This window comes from Bos indicus x Bos taurus, chromosome 26 (assembly GCF_003369695.1).
Source record: "Bos indicus x Bos taurus breed Angus x Brahman F1 hybrid chromosome 26, Bos_hybrid_MaternalHap_v2.0, whole genome shotgun sequence".
NCBI lineage: Eukaryota > Metazoa > Chordata > Mammalia > Artiodactyla > Bovidae > Bos > Bos indicus x Bos taurus.
The window spans coordinates 17,531,180-17,544,375 of NC_040101.1; the positions used below are offsets into that span (position 1 = coordinate 17,531,180).

At 44.6% G+C, this 13,196-nt stretch overlaps 1 long non-coding RNA gene across 1 annotated transcript; it reads left to right on the top strand.

The window, feature by feature from the left end:
* Positions 1 to 286: 286 nt before the first annotated feature.
* On the top strand, positions 287 to 4,740 carry LOC113884617. The gene is made up of 3 exons (XR_003508934.1): positions 287 to 429; positions 708 to 882; positions 4,461 to 4,740. It is a non-coding gene; the product is annotated as an uncharacterized LOC113884617 (long non-coding RNA).
* Positions 4,741 to 13,196: the final 8,456 nt, after the last annotated feature.

Genomic DNA, 13,196 nt, shown 5'->3' on the forward strand with positions numbered 1-13,196 from the left:
GCTTGTGATTTATCTGGGTAGGTTGCTCTTCCTGCTTCCATTTCTGTCTCCAAAGTTGAATGACTGAAAGCTTTTCAAACGTTTTTTTCTGAAGCGTTGTGCTGTACTTAGCAGAGAATATAGAGTGGCATCAGATGTGAGTGTGTGTGCGTGCTCAGTCATGTCTGACTCCTTGTGACCCCATGGACTGTAGCCTACCAGGCTCCTCTGTCCATGAAATTCTCCAGACAAGAATACTGGAGCAGGCTGCCATTTCCTACTCCAAGGGATTGTCCTGACCCAAGGATCAAACCCACGTCTCTTGCATCTCCTGCCTTGGCAGGCGGATTCTTTACCACTGCACCACCTGGGCTTCCCCACTGGATGTGAGGCCAGTCCTAAAAAGCAACTTTTCTCTTTGGGCAGAAAGAAGCAAACTTATTTTACAAGGTAAGCGGGACAAGATGCCACCAAAAGGCTACTCAACCCAAGTTTAGGAGATCTGGCAAGACTCGTTCACTGGCTTAGGTGGGGGTCTTTGGTAGTGGTGAGAGGGGGTGGGTACATTTCACAGATGAGAACAGCATAGGTATGAAGTGAGATGCAGCAAGGCATGCCAGGAGAGTGGCGAATTTATGTACTTGAAATGCTATTCTGATGTCTGTTTCCCAGAGGCGTTGAGATTAAAAAGTACAAAATTTCTTCCAATTCCTGATTATCTCTTCTAGTTTAGGTGGCTAGAAAGCTAAATAATCAACATCAACAAACCAAAAGTAGTCTCCAGCTGGTTTGACTTCCTAATCACATTGGACATGCATCATCTTGACCAGGTGGAAAACCATTGTGGAAGGCGAGCACTCACATGGTGGAGAAGGAAGAGCCTGGAAGGCGGAGCACAGATAGGTGAGCCCTATATGCCTCTTTATCTAAACTGTGACCTTGGGCATAGCTTCTCTTTGTCTTAGCTCCCACATTCTGTAATCAGCGGTCCCTAAACTTTATGGCACCAGGGTCCTGTCCTATGGAAGACAATGTTTTTCCACAGGGCCGGGGCAGGAGGGTGGTTTCAGGATGATTCAAGTGCATTACATGTTCAGCTCCACCTCAGAGGCATTAGATCTGACGGTTGGGGACTCCAGACGTAAATGGAGGTTGTATTCTCTTCTGTCTCCTAGAGTTGTTTAAGGACCAAGCAAAGTAGCCCAGGCTTAGCAGATGCTGTCAGCGCTGTACCCAGGCCTCCTTAGAGCCCTTTGACTGGTTCTGTGTGCCTATCCCCCAGTTTCTTAGCGTTGTGCTTCCAAAGGCTCCAAGCTGAGACCGCCTTTGGAGGATGGTCCTTGGGCTGCTGGAGCTGCTTCTCCCAGCCCCTGGCCAGTTTCTCCTGGGAGCATCTCCATTGTAAATCACTTGCCCATAAACCTTCTCCTGAGTCCACATCTGAGGGACCCCATTGAAGACAATTTATGAGCATTTTGAAAATTTACAAGTGAAATATAATGTGAGAAATTGCCTTTTGAAATCACTGCAGAACTGACTGCAAATCTTCCATCTCTAAAGTACTGGGGTCAGGACAGAACAAAAGTTAAAAATGTGACCTGAAGCTAATTGTTCCATAACATGCTCAGCACTATCGGCCTCCATGTGCTGTCCCAACCACTGGGAGCTTTCATCTTCCTGGGTCTCAGGGGACCTCCTCCACTGCTCTGTCTGCTAAGTCGGCACCATTTTCCACCCAAGGATCATCAGCATGTTCCCACTCCACTCCCTGTGTGACCTTTCTCAGGACTCCAGAAGAAAGGCAAAGTCCTGAGCCTAGGACAAGGGCCCAGACTAGATTCACTTTTGAGAGCTGTATCAGGAAGGAAACTGTCAGGGGGGCAAATGGTTAACCCAGATTTTTGATGAACAAAATGTAAATAGAAACGAAGGCCATTTTGTTATATCACCAGATTTAGTACTTTTCACAAGGAACACATTTGTTGTTGTCGCTCAGTCACTAAGTCATGTCTGACTCTGTTACCCATGGACTCAGCATGCCAGGCTCCTCTGTCTTCCACTCTCTCCTGGAGTTTGCTCAGATTCACATCTATTGAGTGGATAACGCTATCTAACCATCTCATCTTCTGCTGTGCTCTTCTCCTTTTACCTTCAATCTTTCCCAGCATCAGGGTCTTTTCCAACCAGTTGGCTCTTCGCATTAAGTGGCTGAAGTATTGAACCTTTAGCTTCAATCATTCCGGCGAATATTCAGGGTTGATTTCCTTTAGAATTGACTGGTTTGCTCTGGTTTGCTCTCCTTGCTGTCCAAGGGACTCACAAGAGTTTTCTCCAGCACCACAATTCAAAAGCATCAATTCTTCGGCACTCAGCCTTCTTTATGTTCCAACTCCCACATCCGTACATGACTACTGGAGAAACCATAGCTTTGACTATACAGAACTTTGTCTATGCTTTTCAATATGCTGTTTAGGTTTGTCATAACTTTCCTTGCAATGAGCAAGCAACTTGGAGCACATACACACAGGCTTAAAAAACATGTCCTCAGAAATCAAAGTCTTGTTTTGGTATCTTTCCTATGGCTGAGTTTCCACATGTTGGTGACATCCATCTGAGTCTGGGGGCAGGACCGACCCATCACCATGTTCAGATCCTCAGTTTTCATATTCATTAAGTGGGTACATTTCTACTCCCATATAAACTCAGATCACTTTAAAGACATTAATAAATAATCAAACTCACCTCAGGAGACCCAGCAGCCTGGTTTTTCTAGTGGCCAAGTTTTTCATGCTCTGTCTTGTATGCCTCTCATGCCAATAACCAGAGAAATCATACACGTGGTTGCGTATTTGTGTATGTCAGCATTTCCTTAAGTCATGGTGTCCAGCCTGGCCCTCTTGGCTTCCATAAGACAGGGTGGGATTAATCTGGAATTAGACCCATCCAGGGGGCTGAAGGAGGAATGGGAGTGGCAGAGGGGGCCAGGCAAAGATAGCTGAGACCAGGAGGGAAGCCAGAGAGAGGTTGAGCCTGCTGCTGCTGCTGCTAAGTCGCTTCAGTCGTGTCCGACTCTGTGCGACCCCATGGACTGCAGCCTACCAGGCTTCTCCGTCCATGGGATTGTGGTTCCCAATCCTGGTGGGACATCAGATTGGGAACCTGCATGTACACAGATGTACAGACTCTGAACCACCATGTGCTTCATTCCAACCCAGCCAGGTGAGGCTTTGGCACCAGAGAGGTCTAGTCTAAGATTGTTCCTTGTTCCAAGAGGTTGGCAGGACTTAAGGGCAGGGGATCCAGAACCCAGCTCTTAGGATTTCTATCACAGACAGGGTTGTGGGGAAGAATGAATGAGTGTTCAGGGTAGAGCAGAGCAAGGAGCATAGTAGATGATGCCAAGGGCACAGAAGAGCAAAGCACAGATGCCCACCTAGGAAACAGGCAGTTGGCACAAGTCAAAACTGAGAGCCCAGGGCAGAGCTGCTCACATCCCTCCTGGCTTCTACAAGCCAGGCTAAGACTGAAGCTTTCCAAGGGAACCAGGCAGGGATGGGCCAGAGCCACACTCAACCCCAGGTCCCCCTAACTTCTGATTCAATGGCTCCATTAACTGAAGCCACCAGAACCAAATAGCAGAAAATTCTAATTATCTGCTACTCAACCTCAGCCTGCCTTAGGGAACCAGAAGGTGTTTGTCATGTCAATCTTTTCTGGGGGCTACAGAAGCAGAAGAAATGGGCTAGATGTTTGTGAAACATTTACCGAGCATGAATCTGGTAAAGGAGTATAGAACACTCAACTGGGCAAACTCAATAAACAGATCACTTATAAAGAAAAGTCAAAGAGCATCTTTCTCCTACTGGACACATCCAACACTGTGAAAGGAAATGTCAAAATCTCTAGGTTCTGTTGGAATGCTGTCATAGAAAATATAGACTGAAATTGGTGGGCCTCTGGCAGGGTCTATTCCATGTTTTGGTTATCTGGAAACCCTGCTGAATTGTAGTGAGCAGATATAATTTTGGATCGGGGCCAGGGGTCAGGAAGCCTGGCTGGGTTCCAGTCCCATCTCTGTTACCAACCAGAAGGTTTCCTTCAATGACCCACTTCAACTTACTGCTGTAGGATGAGGATGTTGTCCTAGAAGATCTCCAGGATCCTTTCTAGCTCTAAGAATGCATGATTTTATAACATAAATGGGGCACTGTGGCTAAAGCCAGCTGATATTCATTTGAACTTAAAATCATTCTGATGGGTGTTTTTAGGCTTGGGGGGTGGCCTGCCATGCACTTGCCAGAACCAGATTGCCCTCTTCCAAACCCCAAGTCCACACGAGCTTTGTGGCCTTGGGGAGTCATTTAGAGTCTCCAGGTTGGACAGATGGTGCAGAATTTGGTGCCACTGATAATAAAGTTTGGTTGGTATCTGGCTGGACCTTGCAGTAAAGAAAACATCAAATATTTTCTTTCCCTTTTTAGCTGGATGGAGCTCAGTTCAAACACAGAGATGGAAACTCCAAATGAAGACATGAGTATTTTAATTGTCTGTCAAGAACATTAAAACTCCTCCAAGGGGTGCTTCAGACCTGGAACTCCTGGCATCAGCCCGGGTCCGGGCTGTCAGAACAGCCTCTGAAACCTGGCTTTGGAGACTCTGGGGAGAAGCAGGACAACTCCCATGTGGGAACTGTCTTGTGGAAAAACTGGTTTCTGGCAGCAGCATCTGACCCCACATCAAACATTTGCTGCTCTCCTTCAAAAAAAGAAAAAAAGGGGGGGGGGTGTGGGGGTGGGGAGGGAATAAAGTAAAAAAAGTTTTTCTTTAAAAAAAAATGTTATTGGACTATAGTTGATTTATAGTGCTGTGTTAGTTTCATGTGTCCTGCAAACTGAATCATTTATACATATACATATAGTCACCCTTTTCTGGATCATTTTTCCATATAGGTCATTTCAGAGCATTGAGTAGAGCTCCCTGTGCTATATAATAGGTCATCATTAGTTACCTATTTTGTATATAGTGGTGTGTATATTGATCCCAATCTCTCAATTTATCCCTCCCATCTTACCCTCTTATAAGTTTGTAGTATACATGCGTTATTCTATTTCTGTTTTGTAGAAACATAAGTTCATTTGTAACCTGTTTTTAGATTCCACATGTTAGCAATATATATTTGTTTTTATCTGATTTTGCTTAACATGACAATCTCTAGATACTTTCTTGTTCCTGCAAATAGCATTGTCTCATTCTTTTTCAGTTCAGTTCAGTCATTCAGTCGTGTCCGACTCTTTGTGACCCCATGAACTGCAGCATGCCAGGCCTCCCTGTCCATCACTAGCTCCTGGCGCTTACTCAAACTCATGTCCATAGAGTTGGTGATGCCATTCGACCATCTCATCCTCTGTCACCCCCTTCTCCTCCTGCCCTCAATCTTTCCCAGCATCAGAGTCTTTTCCAATGAGTCAGTTCTTTGCATCAGGTGGCCAAAGTATAGGAGTTTCAGCTTCAGCATCAGTCCTTCTAATGAATATTCAGGACTGATCTCCTTTAGGATGGACTGGTTGGATCTCCTTGCAGTCCAAGGGACTCTCAAGAGTCTTCTCCAACATCACAGTTCAAAATCATCATTCTTTTTAATGGCTGATTAATATCCCATTGCATATAAGTATTGCATCTTCTTTATCCATTCATCTGTTCTCAGTTTGATATAGTCCCACTTGTTGACGTTTGCTTTTGTTGCCTTTGCTTTTTGTGTCAAATCCAAAAACAAAACCATTTCCAACGCCAGTGCCAAAGAGTTTACTGTCTGTGTTCTCTTCTTTATGGTTTCAGGTCTTATATTAAAGTCTTTAACGGATTTTGAGTTAATTTTTGTGTATGGTGGAAGTTTTGTTCTTCTGTATGTAGCTGTCCAGTTTTCCCAACATTTTTTATTGAAGAGACTGTCCTTTCCCCCATTGTATATTCTTGACTCATTTGTCATAAATTTGTCGTGTGTGTGTGTGAGTGTGTGTGTATGTATAGGTATGTATGCTTATTTCTGGGCTCTCTCTATGCTGTTCCATTGGTGTATGTGTCTTTTATGCCAATACTATACTGTTTTGATTTCTATGGCTTTATAATACAGTTTGAAATCAGAACACATGATATCATCAGCTCTGTTCTTCTTTCTCAAGATTGCTTTGGTTATTTGGAGCCTTTTGTGGTTCCATACAAATTTGAAGCTTGTTTGTTCTATTTCTGTGAAAAATGTCATTGGAATTTTGGTAGGGATTGCACTGACTCTGTAGATTTCTTTGGGGAGTATGGACATTTTAACAATATTCTTACAATCTATGAGCATGGAATATATTTGTTTATCTGTGTCTTCTTTGATTTCTTTCACCAATGTCTTATAGTTTCATTTCCTTGAAGTGAAGTGAAATGACAGTCACTTAGTCGTGTCTGACTCTTTGCAATCCCATGGACTATACAGCCCATGGAATTCTTTAGCCAGAATACTGGAATGGGTAGCCTTTCCCTTCTCCAGGGGATCTTCCCAACTCAGGTATTGAACCCAGGTTTCCCACATTGCAGACGGATTCTTTACCAGCTGAACCACAAGGGAAGCCCAAGAATCCTGGAGTGGTCACTTCCTTAGTTAAATTTATTCCTGGGAACTTTATTCTTTTGATGCAGTTCTAAATGGGATGGTTTCTTAATTTCTTTCTTTCTATAGTGTATAGAAATGCAACTGATTTTTGTATCTTGATTGGTTATATTTTTGTAAAGTTGATTTTGTATCCTACAATTTTACCTTATTTATTTATTCTAACAGTTTTTCTTTCTTTTTTTTTTTTTTTTTGGTGGAGTTTTTAGGGTTTTCTGTATGTAACATGCCATCTAAAAATAGAGACAGTTTTACTTCTTCCTTTCCAATTTGGATGCATTTTCTTCCTTTTTCTTATCTAGTTGTCATGGCTAGGACTTTCAATACTTTGTTGAATAAAAGTGGCAAGGGTGGGCGTCTTTGTCTTGTCCTTGATCTTCGAGGAACAGCTTTCAGCGTTTCATTGTTGAGTACATTCGCTGTGGACTTGTCATATCTGGCCTTTATTATATTGAGGTATGTTCCCTCTATACCCACCTTTTAAAGAGTTTTTAATTGCAATTTTTAAAAATTAGTACGCAAAAATGAGTCTTTCGTTGGGGAGGGTTTCAGTTATGTGGTTTTTCATTTCACTTGGACCCCACCCCTTCTCCTTCCTCTTGTTTCTCATTTTTTAATTGCTTTAATAAGCTGCATTAATGACTCAGTTTGTTCTGGCTGCTATAACATAATATCATAGGTTGGATGGCTTATAAACAACAGAAATTTCTCACAATTCTAGAGCTTTAGAATTCCAGGAACAAAATGCTGGCAGATTCAATGTCTGATGAAGGCCTGCCTTCTGGTTCATAGATGACTGTCTTCTTGGTTATGTCCTCATGTGGTAGAGGGACGACGGGGCAACCTGGGGTCTCTTTTAAAAAGGCACTAATCTCATTCATGAGGGCTTCACCCTTATGACCTAATCACCTCCAAAGGCTCCACTTCCTAAATATATCTCACTGGGGATTAGGTTGCAACATGAATTTTGGGGGGAGACAAAAACATTCAGTCCACAGTAATTTGTTATCTAAGGTTGTATAACAAGTTACCCCCAAATTAGTGACTTTAAATAAATATTTATGATTTCATAATTTCTGTAGGTCAGGAATCGGGATATAGTCCTCTGCTCAGGGTCTCTCATAGGCTGTAATCAAGGCGTTGGCCTGGTTGCAGCCCTCCCAAGGATAACTGGGGAGAATTTATTTCTAAGTCCTCCTAAGTGGTATTGGCAGGATGCTCCAATTTCTCACAGGCTGGAGAGAGGCCACCCTCAGTTTCTTGCCATGTGGGCCTCTCTGTAGGGCAGCTTACAATGTGGATCTGCCTTCCATCACAGGGAGGGCGTAAGAAAGCACGAGAAAGTAAGCAAGACAGAAGCCAGTGCCTCTTCATAACCTAATCTCAGGATTCACATCCCATCTCTTGCAAGATCAGTTAGAAGGAAGTCACAGGTCCAGCCACTACACAGGGGGAGGGGATTACATAAGGATCTGAATTCCAGGAGGCAGGAATTACTGGGGACCGACCTAGAAGCTGCCTATCACCTTAAGTTCTGTGGCTTCTGGTTTAGCCAGCCTGGTGGTGGCCTTGGAGGCTGCTGTTGCAACAACGTACCTCTCACACCACAGACCCTAGAAGCAGTAATGTATTATCTCCTTGGAAAAATATTCCAGCCAAACCTCCCCAGTGTCTGCAGTAAGTCCAAGGGGTTTCTGACAGTGAGTAAAGATGCACAGCTGCCTTGGTTTAGGCCCCATTTGCCAAGCCTCTGGAGGCTCCATCTAGAGTTCAGTCTCCTGGTTCCTCTCTGGGGAGGGGCATCCTGTCCTCTCTAACTCCAGGCCAGCAGCCCCCACCCAGGGTTGGGGGAGGAGAGGGGACACAGTGAACAGATTCATTGCCTGTGGTCTCAGATGGTGAACATCACAGGACATAAGCATGGGTACGTGAGATTGTCTCCTTTCTTCCACGTGATGGGCCAAAGATTAAAATCCCTCTGCCCTTCTCCCCATCATGTTCTTGAACTTGGATGGACTTGGAGCAGTTTGTTCACAGCAGCTCTTGTATATGTGAGTGTAGAGTTTTTGGTTGTCTCAGCTGCCTTGTAATCATGCCAGTTTATAATAAGCAGCAGAGGTCAGGGTTCAGCGGGAATAGAGGTGGCTGTGGGACACGTTCTGTGCATCCAAGTTGGCAGGTTCACACAGAGGAATCGGCAGCATTGTGCAAAGGAGAGGGAGGCTGAAAGGATGTTCTCCAGATTCAATGCCATGCGAGGGGCTCGTGCTCATGTTTGCAGAGTCTTTGAACTGCAGGAATTTCAAAGGAGGACAAATAGCTCACCATGAGAATTATGATTAAGGCTTAAAGGTTGTCCTTAAAATAATGCTCAGAAATGCTTGCCACTCTCCAGTGCATCCTCTGGTGAGAGAAGCTGGGCCATTTGCATCCACCAGGGCCCAGTGGCTAGTAATTCACAATCTGTGATCCAAAAGGCTCTCAGGCTGCAAGGGACCTTACAGTGATCTAAACCCACGCACTTGGCAGACAGAGTAGTGAAGGCCCAGAGACCCTCTTCAGTCTTCTCAGAACCTTTCCTGTCCTACCCCCGAACCAGATGCACCAAGGGCTCTGCTCTGTTTCTTGTAGTACTTGCCTCTCTGCTGTCTTCTTCTTAAATCCAATCTCCACTCCTACAGCACCTACAGTTTAAGCTGTGGGCTCCAGTGGGTGTAACTAGCCTTCCATCATCCATTCACCAACCCATCACGTAACAGTTGAACAAACTGCTGTAAGTCTTCCACTATGAACCGTGGAGATTATTAGGGCAAGAGTCTTGCCTAACAAGCTTATAATCTCATCAGAGAGAGGAAACTTGTATGCAAGTAGCTAGGCTGCAGTCCATGGGGTCGCTAAGAGTCGGACACGACTGAGCGACTTCCCTTTCACTTTTCACGTTCATGCATTGGAGAAGGCAATGGCACCCCACTTCAGTACTCTTGCCTGGAAAATCCCATGGATGGAAGAGCCTGGTAGGCTGCAGTCCAAGGGATTACTACAAGTTGGACACGACTGAGCAACTTCCCTTTCACTTTTCACTTTCACACATTGGAGAAGGAAATGGCAACCCACTCCAGTGTTCTTGCCTGGAGAATCCCAGGGACGGGGAAGCCTGGTGGGCTGCCGTCTATGGGGTTGCGCAGAGTCGGACACGACTGAAGCAACTTAGCAGCAGCAGCAGCAGCAGACCTCCAGCAAGACTCCTACAATGAAATACAGACTAGGTCCCCATCTATCAGATCATTTGAAGAAGTGGAGAAGAAGTAGAGGATATGATGACTACAGGACATGGTCTTCTATTAACTTATATAATTTGAAAAATTAGTGGAATGTATATTTATGTTTCAACTTTTCAAAGTAGCTCTGATTTTAAGTATATTATTATCTTTTCAGTTCATGTGTCTTAACTATTGGTCAGGAAAAGCTGGGGGTCATGTAGTCTAGAGTTTTCTCTACCTGTCTTCTCTACCTCAGACAGATTCATTCTTTGAACTTCAATCTTGTTACAATGTATATGTCCTTGGAAGGGTAACACCCTAAACCATATATTAATATAGGAACACATTCATCAGTCACCTGAAGCCCTGCTCTGGATGGAGCTTAGGGTGCTTAAGTGTGTCCAGGAGTACTGGGCTATTGGGCTGAATAGGACGGAATCTTATAAATATCAAGAAATAGGCACCAACATGGGATATTATCCCTGGGACTTGGAACAAGTATTGGGGATGACTGGGAAGGCACTGAGAGAGAGTAGGAAGTGAAAGAGAGAGAGATTCTTTTGGCCATTTCATCACTTTGCCCCGAGTCAGCTCTGTTGGACAGCTCAGAGGCTCTGGGCGTGGAGACAAGCTGTTACAAGGGAGGGTCTTCCAGGTCTTTGCATTTCAGTTTTATGGATAAAGTGCACCCTGCTCTCTAGGGCTTCCCTGGTGGCTCAGATGGTAAAGAATCCGCTGCTATGTGGGAGATCCGGATTCAATCCCTGGATTGGGAAGATGCCCTGGAGGAGGGCATGGCAACCCACTCCAGTATTCTTGCCTGGAGAAGCCCCATGGACTGTAGCCCTCGGGCTCCTTTGTCCATGGGGTTGCAAAGTGTTGGACACAACTGAGCAACTAAGCACAACATAGCTCTCTCTTTCCCTAACAGTTTAGAAAGAAAAATATATCAGCATTGCTTTTTAGGTGAATGAAAACACCTTTTCTGTTTGTATAGGGACAAATAGCTCCCTGAGAGGCAAAAATTCACTTAATCACGGAAACATGTAACCAGAAATCAGGGAGCATGCCAGGGAATGGCCTCAAGGCATCAGAGCTTCCTCCAGCCTGGCAGCCCTGACACATGCCCCTGTGATGTCACAGTGGCCCCCTTCCCCCCAGAGACTTTGCTTACTGGGGATTCAACTCTAGTTGTCAAGGTAATTTTCAAATATGCTCTGCAGCATGCATAGCTGAAGTGAATGCACAAGCTTAGAATAGGCTTGGTATAAACATTTTCCCTTGAGAAAACCTATTTTGTTCATTTAAATATATTTTGGGCACCAACTGTTTACCAAACACGAATGTGGCTGAGAAGGCAAGAGTCACCAGTGTGGGAACCAGTGTGGGAACAAGCAGGACTGGTGACTTGTCCCTGCTGGGGGGGCTTTCCTTCTTTAGACCTCAAACTGCTCTATAAGACACGCCATCAACGCCTGAGAGACTCCCTTAAATCCATGACAAGGAATCTAAGGTGTTGTCCCAATGTTCCTTGCCATAGATATTGTCTGAAACAAAAGTTTAGAAAACCTCTGTTTTATCAATGATTTTTTACATTTAAATTTTATTTGATTATTGGAGTAAAATCGCTTTACAATGTTGTGTTAGTTTCTGCTGTACAACAGCGTGAATCAGCTATATGTATACACGTATCCACTCCCTCTTGGGCCTTCCTCCTACTCCCTGTTTTACAATGTTTTGACTTCAGTCATCTGACCTGTTGCTTTCCCCCTCGGTGGTGAGCTTGTGTCTGCCCAGTCTGCCATTTGACTGTGGATTACAGGAAAGACCTCGGAGCAAAGCTCAGAGAAGCTCAGGGACCTCGTCTGGGTTAGACAGAGAGTGAGGCTGCCGGGCATGGCCTCCCACATGAACCAGTTTACCAGGCCATACGTTTATCTCGCCTCTGGCTGGGAAGGACCTTAGACATTGTGGTCATAGCTGTGTGGTCAAAAGCTCTCACTATGTGTCAAAGCTCTCACTTTTCAGATATGGAAACTGAGACCAGAGTGGACTACGTATTGTCCAAAGCCATGGAACCTTATGCTTTCATTCACTTTCATTGTTTTTAATTGGAGGATAATTGCTTTATAATGTTGTGTTGCTTTCTGCCATACAGCATCACGAATCAGTCATAACTGAGCCCTTCTCCCTAGTAAGTCTCCCTCCCACCCACCCCCACCATCCTGCCTATTAAGCCTTTCTATTGAGCCTCCCTCCTACCCTACCCCCGACCATCCTGCCCCTTTAGATTGTCACAGAGCACCAAGCTGGACTTCCTGTGTTATAGAGCAGCTTCCCACTAACTCTCTATTTTACACATGGTAGTGTATATATGTCAAAGCTACTTTCTCAATTCATCCCACCCTCTCCTTGCCCCGCTGTGTCCATAAGTCCATTCCCTATGTCTGTGTCTCTGTGGAATCACATGCTTTTAGACATGGAAGACACTTTTGGTCTTTTGTGATCTAGCTTCATCTCTCACCCAAAGGAGAAACACTTTCCACACACTCTTTGCCAGGTGATCACTCAGCCTCTGCTTGAACACTTCTGGCTGTGGGGCGACACGGTTTTTCCTGTCCATTCCATTCACAGACATGTCTAATTGTTGTCTCGCCCTTCTCTGTAATCAGAGGGCATTTACTTTCCTGCTGTGTCTGCTGACAGCTGCTTCCAGAGCCACCAGAACAAAACCCGGAGCCTTCTGTGTCCCAGAGCAGTTACCCTCCTTGCCTGCCTCCAACCCCCCTCTCCACCCCCACCTCCCAACGAATCCCTTTACTGATTTGACTGCTAAGCTTGCCCTGCCTTAGTTTCCAGTGACGGTTAGGTCCAGAGAGACTTCCTTTAGTGTAGCTTAGTATGTTTATTTATTTTGCTTTTATGTATTAATGATAACCATTACCTTCGAAAAGTCCCACCCATTTTCCATTCCTTTCTGAAGTGCAGAAGGCTCTCAATAGAACATGAATGAGTTCACTGCACTCTTTAAAATTGGGCAACAACTAAAAGCTTGCGTGTGCTTCCCCTGACAAGCCTGCTTAAATATAATCATAGATCTGTCACCAAATGTGCAGGCTTATGAGGGGTTGTCAAAGTCTTTGCTGAAGTGGGAGATGTTGAAGGGGGGAATTTTTTTTTAAGTTAACTGGAAAGGAACAAAGAGGAACAAATCAAGGACCAAATAATTTTATGACAGTTTTGCATAGCCGCAATGTAGCAAGCTTCACCTGGATTCATGATATTGCAGAGGATTCCTAGAAGAG